Source organism: Giraffa tippelskirchi, chromosome 13 (genome assembly GCF_054371585.1).
Source record: "Giraffa tippelskirchi isolate mGirTip1 chromosome 13, T2T-mGirTip1v1.2.pri, whole genome shotgun sequence".
Classification (NCBI taxonomy): domain Eukaryota; kingdom Metazoa; phylum Chordata; class Mammalia; order Artiodactyla; family Giraffidae; genus Giraffa; species Giraffa tippelskirchi.
In genome coordinates this window covers 80639850-80657194 of record NC_137287.1, presented here as the reverse complement: position 1 = coordinate 80657194, position 17345 = coordinate 80639850, and the positions used below count along the sequence as shown (strand labels likewise).

General features: G+C 40.4%; 1 long non-coding RNA gene across 1 annotated transcript in view; it reads right to left on the bottom strand.

The window, feature by feature from the left end:
- The window catches only part of LOC145533469 (uncharacterized), a 141388-nt gene that overhangs the window by 23990 nt on the left and 100053 nt on the right, over positions 1-17345 (bottom strand). The window contains exons 7-8 of the long non-coding RNA XR_014074103.1: positions 6978-7021; positions 5203-5322 (exon numbers count right to left, since the gene is read on the bottom strand). This is a non-coding gene — a long non-coding RNA (uncharacterized LOC145533469). The remainder of the gene's footprint in view (positions 1-5202; positions 5323-6977; positions 7022-17345) is intronic.

The window sequence follows — 17345 nt, the reverse complement described above, 5'->3', positions numbered from 1 at the left end:
TTAAATCAAATATTTCTATTTCCTGATGCCAGATGTAATACCTAATGGGCTAATGAAGCAAGTGCTTATTTTAGAATATTTCAATGTTAACAAACACAAAGCACAGTCATTTTTTCATTCATCGGTGCCTCTTCACACCAAATGACACCACCATGCACTTAAGCTGGAATAGGGAAGGACTCCTCCCCCAACAGGTTACAGAATAAGAGGTAAATGGAAGTAGTACAAAAGTTTAATAATTCCCCTTAAGCTTTTCAGATATCCCCTCCATTAATATCAGTGTCTAGTTTTCTTTGAGGCTTTCATCTGAAGGAATGTATTATCAGCAATTGTGAGCAAAAATGTTTCAGTTTATACACAGCCATCTCCAGACTGTACATATATCTGCTTTGACTCACCTCAGAAATTCAAGCAAAACCAAGTTATGATCAGTATATAACAAGCAGGTCACAGGGTTAACGTCTGATTCTAACACTGACATCTTATTTTAACTGCTCAAACAGTGTGCAAAGGTGGCAGAAGGTACCACCCAGAAACAACAAAAGATAAACACCTACCTACCTACCCACAACAGATGTGGAGCTTCCAAGAGATGAAAAATATTTAATATTAAAGCAAAAAATACAAAGTAAAGCCAGTAAATGATCCCGATTTTAACCCAATGAACTATCCAAGGCCCAGTGTAGGGTGCTAGAGACATTGAATTCAATTTTTGAATGAAAGAGTGTAAGTATCACTTTAAAACTCGTTTTATGGAACAAATTTCATCTCTTGACAGATTCATATTAAAATATTTTTTTTAATGTATTAAGAATCTGTCAGGGCTTCCCTGATGGTCCCGTGGTTAAGAATTTACCTTGCAATGCAAAGTACACAGGTTCAATTCGTGGTCCAGGAGGATCCCACATCCCGCAGGCCAACTAGACCTGTGTGTCACAACTACTGAGCCTGCGCATTGCAACTACTGAAGCCCGAGTGCCTAGAGCCCCTGCCCTGCAACACAAGAAGCCAACACAGTGAGAAGCCCATGCACCACAACTAGAGAGAGACTGCACACAGCAACAAAGACTCAGCGCAGCTAAAAAATTTTTAGCTAATAAATACATTAAAAAAAAAAAAGAATCTATCAAAAGATGGTAGTTCTCAAATCCATTCACCTTTAGGAATAAATCTCACATGAATTCATCATGCATGTTATGGCAGAATTTTTTTAAAAAATATTGATATTTGAGGGGAGGGAACAATGGTCAGGACCTACGATCTGTCCGACCTCTTCCGTCTCAAGGGGGGGCTTCCTGGGGGGCCAGGTGCCCTCCCTGGAGCCCACAGCACATGGCGGGTTGGACAGCTCAGAGAAAGGGCTCAGAGAGTCTTGCATGGACTCTGAATTAAACAGGCAAGTAAAGGTCGAAACTTCAACTCTTAATGATAATTGGGAGTGCCTTCTCTAGGCTTTGCCTTTTTTTTAAAACTAATTTATTTTTTATCGAAGGATAATTGCTTTACAGAACTTTGCTGTTTTCTGTCAAACCCTTCAAGTCAAAACTCCCCCATCACTCCCCCGTCAGAGGACCGGGAAAGTCATTTTACACAGCAGGGCCGTGGTTACAGCATTCCACAGACACCAAGGGTGGTACAAATCCATCTAAGCCCAGAATTATTTGCGAAACTTTGATTCTAGGATGAAAGAGAACAGCTCCCCATCTCTTCATTCGGGAAGAGAAACAGAGAAGAATTTGCACCATGAAAGAGGCTCACAGGGACGTAGCCCAGCAGACCACGCTGGAGCCGCCCCTGATTGAGCGCACGTGGCTCCCAAGGCCCCAGGTGCCAGCACTGAGCCATCAGGGACTCCACGTTTCCCCAAGAAGCTCTGCTCTCAGATAAGGGCGGCTCTTATCAGGAAACGCGTGTGTGCCCAGTGCTGTTTACTTTGGCAGCGGCTCCCTTTCTCCTCTCTAATTAACTGAGGCTGATGAGTCCCCAGCAGCCCGGAGATCAGAGGAGACTGTGTGATCTCAGGCCCTTTCCCTCCTCTGCTCCCCCTACTCAGCCTCCCTTGGCATTTTTTTCATTAACGTGGAAAGCAAATTTCACCCACATCCTGGCCCAGCATCAAATTCCAAATCAGTGTTTTACTCTCAGAGCCCCTCTGTCAGCAAAAGTATCTTCACTTCTCATCAGACACAAGCAACGGTTTCCCCGTGGCCTCCACACGGATGAGAGACCCTTGTCCCAGCTCTCCTGCTGCCTCTAGAAGAGCCTCCACCCCATATTCTAACCTGGCCTCCAGAACATACGGCTAAACACTCCATAATGCATATGTGTGGGCACCGTCACTCAAGTCATTTCTGACTCCCTGTGACACCATGGACTGTAGCCCACCAGGCTTCTCTGTCCGTGAGATTTACCAGCAAAAATACTAGCATGGGTTGCCATTCCCTTCTCCAGGGGATCTTCCCGACCCAGGGATAGAACCCAAATTTTCTGCGTCTCCTGGATTGCAGGTGGATTCTGCTGAGCCATGGGGGAAGCCCCCCATAATAATCAACCTCAATTCCATCAGAGGAAATGGTCTCAGTGAGTCCCTGGTAAGAGCAAAGGCAATCAACAAGCCCACAGCTGATCACGTGTCTTCTACACTGACATGAGGTAAGTGGCAGAGGACAGAGGCCACCACCCACGCACGTGATTCACTTAGTACTTAGGTAGTCAGTTATCTCAAAATTACTTTTCACCCTGATTTTTTTTAATTTTTATTTTTATTGTGTGTGTGTATACCTATCAACCAGGTCTTGCTTCAGATCTTCTAATTCAAAACACAACCTTCATATTATTAATTTTTTCACTTTAGCACTAGGCTCAACTAAAGGGCACACTGCCAGAAACTCAAATGCTGTACCACATTTCATTTAAAAGGGTAGATTTCCCCAAAACTTCCTTAAGACTAGTTCATAGGTTAAAAACAGCTAGGGTCAGCTTCTGGTCTAAAATAACCAGAGAGTGGGGTTACCCATGACATGTTTCCTCATAAATACCTATAGATAGAGATTTCCCTCATAGATTCCTCATAAATACGTATCAGAAAACTAGCATCATCCCAGCTGGGAATTTCCCAGCTTCTTCCTGACGATGAGAATCATTTCTATTACTGTAAAATAATCTGATGGTACCAACATGCATTGGCAGCTGCCCACATTCATAGTATTTCCTATCTCGTTCTGTAAAGCATATTCAAACACACGGTCTCCCTCAGATAGAATCCATCATTTCCTCCTTATGCTCTTCACCTGGGGCTTAAATCCTTTCTTTCAAGTGTCTGCCTCTTCCGAGAAACTTAGACTCAAGAGTGCTTCACTCCTACAGCGCACCTGAGTTTCAACAAAACTCTTTATCAAAATGGAATAAATCTTCTCCTTTGATCCTTGCAACAGCCCTGGCTGGTGGGCAGAGGAGGAGGTTGGAGCTGGGAGGAGTTGTAACTGCTAAGACTGGGACACAAGGTAAGTGACAGAGGACAGAGGCCACCACCCATGCACCTGATTTGCTTAGTACTTCACTAGTCAATAGTTCTGATATCTCAAAATTGATTTGCACCCTGCTATTTTTTTAATATTTATATTTAGTACTTTAATTTACTCATAAAAATTCTAAAAATGTACACTTTTTTCCTTTTTAACTAAGTGTAATAAAACATAAAACCTCCCCAAATAGAGTACTTGACATGCACAATTCAAAATCAAACTAGCAGAATATTAAATATTTATAAAACTATATCTTTTAAAAATAAAAAGTTACATCCAGTTTTGTAGAACTGACATAAAAGGATGGCTCAAAAATGGGAGAATTTTTCTTCATCCCTAAAAAGAAGAATGTTCACACCCTGATATGTTTTATGTCTCCAAGTATGTTGTCATTTCTCTGAGGGCAGAAGATGTTACATTAATAGCACACATTGTCAACTTAAGTTGATCTTGACACAGTTTGGATTCCTTACTCATTACAAGGAGTATGAAAAATCATACTTAATAACATTAACATAAACCATAATTTGTAATTTATGGAAATTGTCCAGAGGCCACTAAGAGAAATGACCATTGGGATCCACAGGGAGTGAAACCTGGACCTCCCATTCCTTCTGGCCACCAACTCCCTGGCTTTTCTCCCTCATTCTGTCTTTCTAAGATTATTGGCTTCCAAGCTTGAGACAAATACAAGCCTAAATCAGGCTGGTAGTTCAATATTCCAATTTCCTCTTTGGAAATCCTTGGTGGTGGTGGTTTAGTTGCTAAGTTGTGTCTGACTCTTGCAACCCCATGCACTGTAGCCCACAAGGCTCCTCTGTCCATGAGATCTTCCAGGCAAGAATACTAGAGTGGTTTGCCATTTCCTTCCTCAGGGAATCTTTCTGACCCAGGGATCAGTTTCATCCTAAAACCCAAGACTAGACTCAATCTCCCCATGATTCCCAGTCCTAGGAAAAGAAGTTCCAAGCTGAGATGGATCCACCCCAGCATGAGATTCATGTCACCATGGCAACCAGGCACCTGTTACTTTCACTACTGAACTTAGAACTTCTAAGGGGAGATTATGTAAAATTCAATCCATAATTCCAATTGTCAGAATGAAACTTTATTTCTATGATTGATGTCTTCCAAGGTCAATAGCAGAACTTCTAGGCATCATTCATTATCACCCTTGTAGTGTTTTTATTTTGATCCACCAGCTATGTGCTTTGCTTCTATCAAATTCCTATCATAATCCACTTGATTGACAGATTATCCTTCACTTAAATGGTTTAGCCAGTAGCAAGTGTTTCTTATGTCTTTCCCATAGGCCCCTTCTGCCTTTTCCCTCTAAGTGGTAAATAACTTGAAGGCGAGGGGGCTGCACCCTTATCTTGTATCTCCTTTACAACATCCAACTTGGAACTTTGTGTGAAATGGGTGTTCAAGAAAGGCTGCTTAACTAGATTATTTTCTAGAATATGGCAGAACTTAAACAGAAATTTTAAAAAAGTGCCTTACACGTTCTATGGAACAAAAGAGAGATATTCCATTTTGAGAGACTGAGGTCTGGATGAGTAAGGGCTAAGTCGCTTCAGCCATGTCCAACTCTTTGTGACACTATGGACTTGTAGCTCACCAGGCTCCTCTGTTCACGGGATTCTCCAGGTGAGCATACTGGAGTGGGTTGCCATACCTTTCTCTAGGGGGTCTTCCTGACAAATTCCATCACTCTTCTAAGTCTTCATTTCTTTAAAAGTGTGGAGATAAAGTATACACAGAACAGCTCTCTTGTCAATAGCCACCAGACTGGACCCTTAAAATGTCAACAAAAGAAATCAAGACACCAGCCATTACATTCTAAATTACACCAGGATTTAGGCATGCTAAGTCGCTTCAGTCTTGTCCAACACTTTGCAACCCTGTGAACCCTAGCCCACCAGGCTTTTCTGTCCATGGGATTCTCCAGGCAAGAGTACCGGAGTGGGTAGCCACTCCCTTCTCCAGGGGACCTTCCCTACCAAGAGATTGAACCCAGGTCTCCTGCATTGTGGGCAGATTCTTCACCGTCTGAATCACCAGGGAAGCCCAGGATTTAGGATGGGCAGGTAAAAATGCATCACTGGACTTTATAATTAAAAACAAATCACGCTCAAACGTGTTTGAGAACTAACCTGATGGCCACTGAAACTTAAGTTCTTGTTTGCACAGTGCAGTCCTTTCCAGGTACATATCCTCTTTAATAAAACTGACACTGGAGCCTGCATCTGTCCAGTGTCACGTATCCAAACATTCCGTCCCGGAAGTGCCCGCCATCGAGAAAGCAATGAAACCAAAAGTCTGCACTTGAAACATTATTATATGTCTGAGATTAAAAATATGTCATCTGTTTTGCCAACTCTGTTTCCATACTGAAATGACTTGTGTAGTTTTTTCCCTGTGTGATCACCATCATCCTGTCATGCCACATCTCAAAACTGGAAATGTCAGAAACTTATCATCAAAATTTTCGATCTAATTTTCTATCATTCACTCAGTTTTCTATGTGGGCTACAGGCAGAAGCTCATGGCTTTGCAGAATTATTCACTAGATTAAATATACTATATGGTAAATAAACACTCAACACCTTTAGCAGGAGGAACAAGAAATTCATTTTAACTTTATTTTGGCCAATAGCTTCCTAACGGTCCTTTATTTGTCTTCAAGTGGTGCACAAGGACCAGGCAGACTTGCATAACTTACAGCAGGTCAGCAGTAGAGAACAGAACCTGAGTTTGGCCCCCTTCCCAGTGCGCATCTACACCACATGAGGACATTAAATCAGGCAAAAAGTCCTTGGCACTAGCCTGGTCCTGTGCTTGATGACTGCAGAAGTCCAGCTTTCCTTCCCATTCATCAGCCATTTTTTAATTTGATCCTAGCCCATCTATTAGCAAACAATCGATTTGGGAAAGTTTCACGCTCGTGGTTGTGAAAACTCTGGAGTGTTAAGGAGCTGCTGGTGTTTTGATAATTGTTTGTATGGCATGTTTGGGCATACCGCATAATTTCCTTCATAAACATCCCAATGTGAACTTAATTAAGTTCTGGTGAGAAGCAACAACACTCTCAAGAAATAGATTAGTAAGAAAACTGCAACCAACTTGGTTCTTGGCTCTGGCAAAACTGAAATTTAGATGACTATAAATATACTCAATTACGCATACTGCCAAATACTATATTTCAGTGTTTGTTCATAAAACATAATGTGAAATGCATGTAGGATGATGCAGCCTTTTTTTTTGTAAAAGGAAGTTATTATCTGTGATAAAAGCAGTTGTTGACATTAGAAATGCAGACGCAGGGATCCAGACGGGAAATTTAATAAAAAGAAAACAACTGTAGCAGGGAAAAGGGGGGTTAACAATACGGCAAAGCAAAGCCAGATGTGACTGCAAATATCCACCCACAGGCAAAACCCAGACTCCTACCTTTCAGATGTGCCATCAGCAGCCACGAGAAGCAAAACACAGCCCTGGATTTAGAAAAGAAAAATGGACCATTCAATGCATCACCGCTCACTGTGCGGGACTCCTGTGAGTAGACAGATGCATTTGTTAATTCCTCAGCACCGCTGCCTTTGGGGTCTAATGTTAATTGCCTGTGGAGTTCCATCTTGCCGGAGCCCCTCATCCAGCATCCTCCACCGGCCCCACCCAGTAGTCTCATGAACTGGCTTTAATTATATTCCCCAAAGAGTTGCAAAGATCTGAGACCATGCCGTAGGAACTGTATTTCAACATGTTTTACTAGGCTCAGATAATCTGTTAAATGTTAGCTTATTTAAATAAAACCCACTGGAAAGTTCTCCTCTCTCCACATCCCTGCAGTTTTCATCCTGGAAATTATTATCATGGATCTCCAGGATCCTGGGAGACTCCAAGCGTGTCTTCCTATGCTCACCAAAGCAAGTTACCACAGTGGACGCAGTCCCTGATGTGGGTTCCATTTGGGGGCTAATATTTTTTGTATTTCCTATCAGACAAATGTGTTTTTCAGCTAGTGTTTCACCCCAGGATGTCTATGGTGCTGCTTTTTCCTTAACGTCCAAAATAATTCCATGCTTCTGTAAATAACTGAAAATTCATAGATCTTCCAAAAGGGGTTTGGGAGGCACCAATTAGATTTATCACTGACTCCAAGCATTGCTTGAGTTTGGCTTTTAGGTTAGGGATTCGTTCTAAGATCCAGAAAGGATATAGTAAAAGCATCAAAGGAAAGTCAAGTTTTCTGAGATATTATAGTACAAATGCAACCCTTTCAAGATGGAAGTTTTAGATAGTATTCCAACATTGAGCATAAGTTAGCAACTACCCAGCAAGAACACCCTGTCCAGTTTGGGAATTCCTACTGCTCAAGACAGCCATAATTTTGAATATTGCAGAGCCCCTGTCTTTTCCTCTTCTCTTCCCAAGTAAATTGCTGGAAGACTCCAATTAATAGAACTAATGAGCATGAAACCTGTGGGTGGTGTGGAAACACTTGGTCCTGCCTCAAACCCACAAAAATTCCAGGAAGAAGGCAGCACCCAAGGGTGTGCACAGGACATCTTCAAAAAGGACAGACCTTGAGATCCACAATGATTTGCTAAATTTCCTGAATCTATGTGTCTAACAGCCCAGAAAAGTTTCTAATAACACATTCTCAGTAAGAATTGAACATTTCACAAGTCTTACCATGAATGTATTTGAAAACAATAGCCACATTCATAGACATCAGATCTGGAAAGACCTACCCAGGATGTTGTAAGAGTATCCAGGTTAGGGAGTTTGAGAGAGTTTAGTAGACCTTTAAACAAAGCCTTCTAAGCAATGTTTGACAGCACCCAATTGCTAATTGAGGGACTTGCCTGCCGGTCCAGTGATTAAGACTCTGTACTTCCAATTCACAGAGGGGGATGTGGGTATTGAGACCAGTAGCACTGGGGGGAGTCAGTCCTGGTTGAAATTTTCAGTCCTACAGGCCATTTTCACCCTCTGGGTAGAAATCCAGAGCTGGATCTTTGGGTTTGTAACTGGCTCCCAGTCCTCTCTCTGCTGACATAGCGTGGCAGTTCCACAAGAGCAAGCATTTGTGGGGTCAGCTAGTTAAATTTTGGCCAAATAGTAACCTTAAAGTGGGTGCTTTTGGAAGCTGGGTCTGAACACATAATCATTTTAAGTTTTCTAACCTGTAGGGTATTGATAAAAAGGTATTTAAGAACTGCCACAATTTTAATAAAGCAAATGTACATATGAAAAATCAATAAATAAATGAAAAATTAAAAATCAGATCTGAATATGAACCTCAATTTCAAAAACAGTCAATAACCCCATTTGTGATCATGCTGTGCTGGTTATGATACAAAACAAGATGGTTATGTAGATATACTTGTCTTTCATTTTTTTTTTCCATGTACTGATCTTTTATAACAGGCTTATTGAACACTGTATATGTATAAACTGTTATCAGGAGATAAAAATACCAGTGCTAGACTACTACTACATGGGAGTAGTCTTTCATTTTAATTCTAATTATTTGTAGATTTTCTTATTGCAACAAGAATGCATGAACATGATATAAAATTTTAGGAAATACATGTATGCAAAAAGGAAAACACTATTGTCACCCCTAACCTTAGCACAGAGAAGTAACCAGTATTAGGTTCCTGGTCAGGTCACTCATTCCTTTATTTCTTTATAACTCATTTATTTATTTAGTACTAATTTAGGGCCAGGGACTATATATATCCTTTCTGTTCTTTATAAATATGCATATCTTTAAAACATGAAATTATATTCCACATAGGACTTTAACCTTATTTGTACTAAATAATATATCAAGAATGTTTTACTTCATCTTCTATTTTACATAATATTAATAGTGATGTACTTTTCCACTAAATGTATAGCTGGGCCATAGCTTATTTAAACAAACCATGATTGTCAAGCATATGCCTTTTATGTAATTATACAAAGTACTGCACTAAATGGAAATTTGTACACACATCTATGATGGTTTTTTTTATGATCATAAGTTCTCACAGTAGACTTACTACATTAAAGAACACCCCACCTTTTCAGGACTTTTCAAACTTATGATAGAACTAGCCATCACTTACATTTTACATTCCCACCAACAACATGTGATTCCTCATATTCTTTCAATGATCCTTTTTCAAATGTTGTCAATTTTCTTGGTAAAAAGCAAGAAAAAATGTAATAGGTTTATAATACTTTTCACGCAAATAATACATAGAAATCAACATAAAAAATAAAGAAAATATTTTCAATCTGCCAGTACAGTACCTTGAAAAGTACAGTAGTACAGTACAACAGCTGGCATCCAGGGGCTGGAATTGAGTGAACAGACAAGAAGAGTTACTGACTGGAGGAGGGAGATGGTAGAGCTGAAGTATCATCAGCAATAGGAGATGGAGGGCAAGATGCCATTTCACTCACACCTGATATTGATGGAATGCACTTTTGCATCTTTGAAAGTTTGTAACTTGGAGGTTCAAATATAGAGGATTTACTCTATGTACATGTTAAAGAACTATACTTTAAAAAATAATGAATCAAGGACTTCGCTGTGGTTCAGTGGTTAAGAATCCGCCTGCCAATGCAGGGGACATGGGTCCGATCCCTGGCCCAGGAAGATGCCACATGCCATGGACAACTAAGCCCACCTGCCACAACTACTGAGCCCGCACACCCTAAAACACATGCTCTGCAACAAGAGAAGCCATCACAAAGAGAAGCCTGTGCACCGGAACTAGAGAGCAGCCCCTGCTCACTGCAAATAGAGTGCAACCATAAATAAGTAAATTTTTAAATTAAATAAATGAATGAATCAAATGCCCATGTACCCATTACCCAGCTTAAGAAACAAATATGCCTGATTACCCAGAGGCCCTGGGAATGCCTCCACCTTCCCCTTCTGAGTTTTGTATAAATCACTCCTTGATTTTCCTTCTAAATTTTCCAGATGTGAGGGCATCCTTAAACAGCACACTGTTGAGTTTTCCTGGTTTTGATTTGTGTATAAGTTCTTCCACACTTTACTGTTTTGTTTGTTTTGTCCTATTTTGGCTTTTGCATACACTGTGTATCTGACCTGGTCTGTGTTTAGTATTCGTTGTTTCCACATATCTAAAGTCTTCCATTACTCAACATATCCCGTATGCTCATCCCCCATGCTGCCATTGGACGTGGAGGTTCAGGACGTTTTATTTCAGAGCTGCCACAAGCAATGTTGCTATGAATCATCCTATACGTGTCTCCCATTCAAAAAGTGCAAGCGTTCCTTGAGATGACTTAGATTTAGCCACATGAAATGGTCATTTTTGAAAATCAAAAGTGGATAAGTGATTGGCTTGCAGGATATTCATGTGTTTGACCTAATTCCTAATAAATTGTTTTCTAAAATAGTTTCACTGGCTTGCACAGGCACAGCAGTGTTTGAAAGTCCCTTTGGATCCACCCTCCCACCAACATTCTCTGTCCTTTGTGTTAGTTGCTCACTCGTGTCTGACCGGATGGGCTGTAGACTGCCAGGCTCCTCTGTCCATGGGGTTCTCCAGGCAATGATACTGGAGTAGGTTGCCATTTCCTCCTCCAGGGGATCTTCCCATCCCAGGGACTAAACCCAGGTCTCCTGCATTGCAGGCAGATTCTTTACCATCTGAGCCACCAGGGAAGCCCTTTGCTGTCCTGAGATATTTTAATTTGGACCATTCTGGAGGGTGTGTGGTAACATCTCATTGCCAACTGTCCTGGTAACTAACAAGGCTGAGCACTTTCCATATGTTCATTAGTTACTCAGACCTCTTCTGTGTCTCACCCATTCATATTTTCTGCCTCTTTTATCATTGGTTTATCATTTCCTTATTAATTTGTAAACAATTGTGCATACCTTCAGAATACTAATCCTTGTCATTTATGTGTTGAAATATTCCAAATTATGACTTGCTTTCTCATTCTCTCATTGATGTCTTCTGAAGGACAGAGGATCTTCATTTTATCATGGTTGAATTTATCTATTTTTCTTTTATGGTTTATGCCCTTTGTACTTGTTCAGGAATCCTGCTCTAGTCCTAGAGTCATAAAGATATTCTTTGATATTCTCTTCTAAGTCTGTTAAAATTTTACCTTTTACATCTTAGATTTTAATCCACTTTGCCCTCTGGCTTCAGAATTGCCATTTGAATGTAGACTATAAGACAGCTTTTATGGTTTTCCCACATGCATAACCAACTCCAGCACACTTGTTGAATCAACTCCACACTGACCTGCAGTTGTGAGCTTAGCTATATATGAGATTTCTGCTTGATGGGCCTCTTTCTGGGCTATTTTATTCCTTTGATCTCACTGTGCCAATAGACAGTATCTTGATTGCTAAAACCTTATAAGAAGACTTGATATGTTATAGAGTTACATATCCTGGTTCTTCTTAAGACCGTCTTGCTTATTCTCATCAATTACTATCCCATTAAAATTTAGAATCTGCGACTCAAGTCCTGCAGAAATATCCTGTTGGAATTTTTATTAAAATTGTTTTCAATCTCTCATCATGTGAGGGAGAACTGACATTTTTATAAGTCTTTCTGTCATGAATATGGTTCTTTCTCCATTTTAGCTTCCCTTATTACAGTTGAATACAGGCATATGTGTCTACATAAAGGAACCTTACAGCCCTTGTTAGATGTTTGCTAGGCATCCTCTCTTTGCCCTCAAGTGTGCCCTCCACTGTTCTCACCATGCCCTGTGCCCAGGGGACAAACTCTGTAGACTCTACATCAGGGACTCCCTGTGTCCTGGCTCCCAGGAAAGTCAGAAATAGGAAGCTATGGTGAGGAGAGCAGAGGACAGGAAGAAAGTAAGATGGGGTGTTGTACCCCACTCCCTGTCTTTCATGCAGCCAATCAGCAGGGCTGTGCTCTTCTCCTGAAACAAACACTCACCTCCCACTTTCAGAAGTTGCCTACAGCTGTCCACTCCCTCTCCAGGTTCAGCTAACCACGCCCTCCTGTCACTCCTCCCCTCTGACTGCACAAACCTGAGTGTCCTCAGTGTTACTTACCACAGGGGTTGACCATCTTTACTGGCTCCCCTTCACCATGCCTACATCTGTCTAGTCATCGAAGGCTACGTCAAGGATGCTACCTGATTCCTGTAGAGACCCCAGCTGGATACAGCTGTGTGTGTGATATTTCCCATAATTTGTAGATTTGCTTTTCCTATATGGAAAATCATAGCCCACCAGAACCCTCTGTCCATGGGATTATCCAGGCAAGAATATTGGAGTGGGTTGCCATTCCCTTCTCCAGGGAATCTTCCCAACCCATGGATCGAACCCAGGTCTCTGAATTGCAGGCAGATTATCGTCTCAGCCACCAGGGAAGCTGATGTATATGGAAAATTATATCATCTACAAACAGTGATAGTTTGTTTTTTTCTTTCTGACCCTTGCAGTTTGACTGCTGGTTTGACTGTGCTGGCTTGCACTCCAGAGCAACGTTGATTAGCAGAGGTAAGAGCAGTCACCATCCTTGTTTCATCCTTGATGTTAAAGGCATGGCTTTTCATGATTTTCCACTAAAAAGATATTTAGTGTAAATAAAGGAAGTTCCCTGTCCTGGTGGCTCAGTTGGTAAAGAGTCTGCCTGCAAGATGACTAGACAGATGTAGGCATGGTGAAGGGGAGCCAGTAAAGATGGTCAACCCCTGTGGTAAGTAACACTGAGGACACTCAGGTTTGTGCAGTCAGAGGGGAGGAGTGACAGGAGGGCGTGGTTAGCTGAACCTGGAGAGGGAGTGGACAGCTGTAGGCAACTTCTGAAAGTGGGAGGTGAGTGTTTGTTTCAGAGTCTACCCAGATTCAATCCCTGGGTCAGGAAGATCCCCTGGAGAAGGAAATGGCAACCCACCCCAGTATTCATGCCTGGAGAATCCCATGGACAGAGGAGCCTGGCAGTCTACAGTCCATGGGGTCATAGAGTCAGATATGACTTAGCAACTAAACCACCACCACCACACCATTCTAAACTTAGCTTGCTAAAGTTTTATTATGAATGCTTGATGAATTTCATCAAATGTTTATCTGAATCTATTATGATCACAAGTTTCCTCCTTTAAACTATAAATATGATGATTTACATGACACAGTTCATAATATTAAATGAATCATTTCAGAAATAAATGCTACTTCATTATTGCTAGCTCTAGTCTGCGAATAGTTTACATAGGGTTCTTGTGTCTAGGTTCATGGCCAGATTGGTCTGTGATTTCCCTTCCCACTAAATATCCTCGTCAACTTTTGGAATTAAGGTTGTACTAGTCTAGTGGGTGAGAAGTGCTTTCTCTTTTTCTATTCTTTGCAAAGAGTTTGTCTAAGCCTGAAACTATCTGTTCCTTGAATATATCATAGAAACAACCCATAAAAACATCTGGAACTGGTGTTTATTTTGTGGAAGGATTTTTAACTACTGACTCGAATTCTTTCAAAATGACAGGAGCCTTCAGGTATTTATTACTTCTTAAGTCAACTTTAATAATTTGTATTTTTCTAGGAATTTTTCAGCTCCATAGGCGTTTATAAGTATTTGACATCAGCTTGATCATAATATTCCTTTAAAATCTAATCTCTGCTACTTCAGTACTTATGAGCTTTATTCATCCTGAAACTGGGACTTCTCTTTTTTCTTGCTCTGTCAGAAGTTTGTCATTCTAAGCAAATTTGCCCTTGATAATTTTGTGGTTTTATTTCTCATTTCATTTATTTCTCTTCTTCTTCATTTTTATTTTTTTTTTTTACTATTTTTTGGACCTATTCAATTACTTTTTTTCTATATTCTAAAGCTGGACACATAGCTAATTTCTTGTCAGCCTTTCATCTTTTTCTAACATAAGCAATTAAAGCCACAAATGTCACTTAGATATGCTTTAGCCATGCTTGCTAAGTTTCTATAGCTAGTATTCCTGATCCATTATTATTTAACTTAAACTACTTTCAATTTCCATAATGATTTCTTCTTTGAGTCGTAGGCCCTTTTTTGTTGTTAATTTCCAAGAATATGAGTTTTTTTTTAAGTTTATCTTTCGGTTGTTAATTTCTAATTGAGTTTTTTTTTTTGTATTGTGGCTAGGGACTCTTGAAATTTGTAAGCTTGGTTTATGACTATAAAGTAATAAATTTTTTAATTAGTCCACATGTGCTTAAAAAGATTGTGTAATTTCCAGTAGCCAGGTACAGAGGACACATACATGCAGAGTACATTCGTATATACACATGTATGAGTGTATGTTTATGTCTCAGTAAGTAAACATAATTGTGCTGTTCAAATCATCTACGTTCTTGATGATGCTTTTACTGAATCTATCAATTCAGTAAATTGAGAGGCATATTTTAAACCATTATCAAACATCTCCTGAAAGCAATTTTTGCTTTATGTATGGCTGTGTTGTTGTTGTTGTTGAGTCGCTCAGTCGTGCCCCACTCTTTTGCGACCCCACAGACTAGCCCACCGGACTCCTCTGTCCATGGGATTTCCTAGGCATGAATACTAGAGTGGGTTGCCATTTCCTTCTCCAGGGAATCTTCCCAACCCAGGGCTCGAACCCACATCTCCTGCATTGGCAAGTGGATTCTTTACCACTGAGACACCAGGGAAAACTTAGGTCCCTACAAATTTAAAATCAGAACTTCCTGTTTGATTGAAACTTCTACCAATACACTGAAACACTTATAAATTATTTTTGCACTTAAGGATAGTTTGTCCTGATCTGGCCCCATGCACATGATCACTAAGGACTCCAACGTATTGACCAAGTTAAGTAATAAAATTAACTCAAAGCCACCTATCAGGCAGACAGCATCTAAAGCTTGATTACAATCTCCACCAACTTTGAAGGGTGAAATGCCACTTTTTTTTTCAGCTTCCCCCTTATCTCCATGCTCTGTAATTTGCTTTTATTTTTTATTCACTCTCCATTACTTAAGTGCCTCTTAGATTAAGTTGTTGGGCACAGGCTAATCATTGGCCAGCTTGAGACCCAATATAAACTTCTTGGAGTCACATGTAGTTCTCTGATCTTGGTTAAAACACTATTGAAAGGGCTTCTTCACTCAACATATTTTCAGGCTAATCAAAGACAGAAATGTAAAAAAATTCTCCAAGATGTCAACAAGACAGCTGATGTGGGGTTCTTTCCATTCTGTAATCTTGAAAATCACATCCCCCTGATGTTGGGGGAAAACTTATTCCAGGGGACAAATGAACCCACTGCAGTCTCTTCCTCAAGGTATGAATTGTGATGCTGTTGGGCCTCTGGGAAGAAACCAAAAGACAGAAAGATAACTGATCTCTGTGCAGAAACTGACTTTCTGGCCACAAGTGGTAAAAGAGAAACTGGCCTTTTGCGGTCGGTGTTGAGGATGACCATTAGCTTGTGTCAGCCCCTCATCAGAGGGAGGAGGGAGAAGAGGAAGATAAGAAGGACATTTGCTAAAGCCAAGAAATTTAAGTCAAATTCATTTCAACTCCTTTTAAAACTTTTATTCAAGGATGACTAGTTTTCTCCACAGTCCATCTCTCACCCACATAGATGTATGTTAGCTCCTTCTCACCTGAAGCTTTTAGGATGTGCTTTTTCTTCTGCGAAGAGGCCTCCTGCCCTGCCCTCTAAATTAACGTTCCACTCCCCACTCAGGGTCACATCAACTTCTTTTATTGTCTTCATCACACATCTAAAACCATCCTGTTCATTCATTTTTTTGTGTGATTATTTTATTTGTCTCACTGATAAGGAGCCACTCCATGTGATTGGGAACCTCTCTTCATCACAGAGCTTACCTTTCATAGTAGCTAAATAAATTATTGTTTAAACAGCCTGTGAATGGGTGGAATAATCCAGCCAGCCAGCCAAGCTGACTGCCCAAATGGACAGACACCCAGTCATAATAGCTTTTAGTGAGGAAAGAAAGCTATAGAGTCCCACTGTGGCTTTATAGTTTTCTTTTTCATCCTGGAACAAAACCATGAGATTATAACCTAGAAAAACAGAACCAAGAGAATCTATCTCATTCGTCTATTCCATTGAAGAAGCATCTTGTCCCGCCTTTGAAAAAAATGGTGATTTTAAGGAGACACATTAGCACTCTTGCTTAAGGAAGGCGTATGGATGAGATGATATTTGGATGAAGCCATCAGGGACTCATCAGAGAAGAAAAAAGTTATATAGGCTGCCTGTGGTTGAAAATCAAAACAAACAGAATCAAATGTTTTATTACTTACAATACATGTTTGAGAAGACACAGCAGAAGATAGAAATTGAAATGACATGAAAATTTTTCATTTCTCTTTCATCAGATTAGTTTGCTGTCTGCAAATTTCAGAGATAAAATAATCTGGGTGTTCAGATTTTGTGATTTATAGGAAAGAGGGGTAGAATGAAAATCGAAGACTAAAGGAGGAAAGGAAAAAATAGAAGGAACTAGAGACAGAGAGGGAAAGGAGAGAGAGAGGGGAGGTTAGGAAATACAGACAGGCTGGGATGGAACGATTGTTAAGAAATGTGCTTCTGCAACAGACAAAGAATTAATCTCAAAAATATACAAGCAACTCCTGCAGCTCAATTCCAGAAAAATAAACGACCCAATCAAAAAGTGGGCCAAAGAACTAAACAGACATTTCTCCAAAGAAGACATACAGATGGCTAACAAACACATGAAAAGATGCTCAACATCACTCGTTATCAGAGAAATGCAAATCAAAACCACAATGAGGTATCATTTCATGCCAGTCAGAATGGCTACTATCC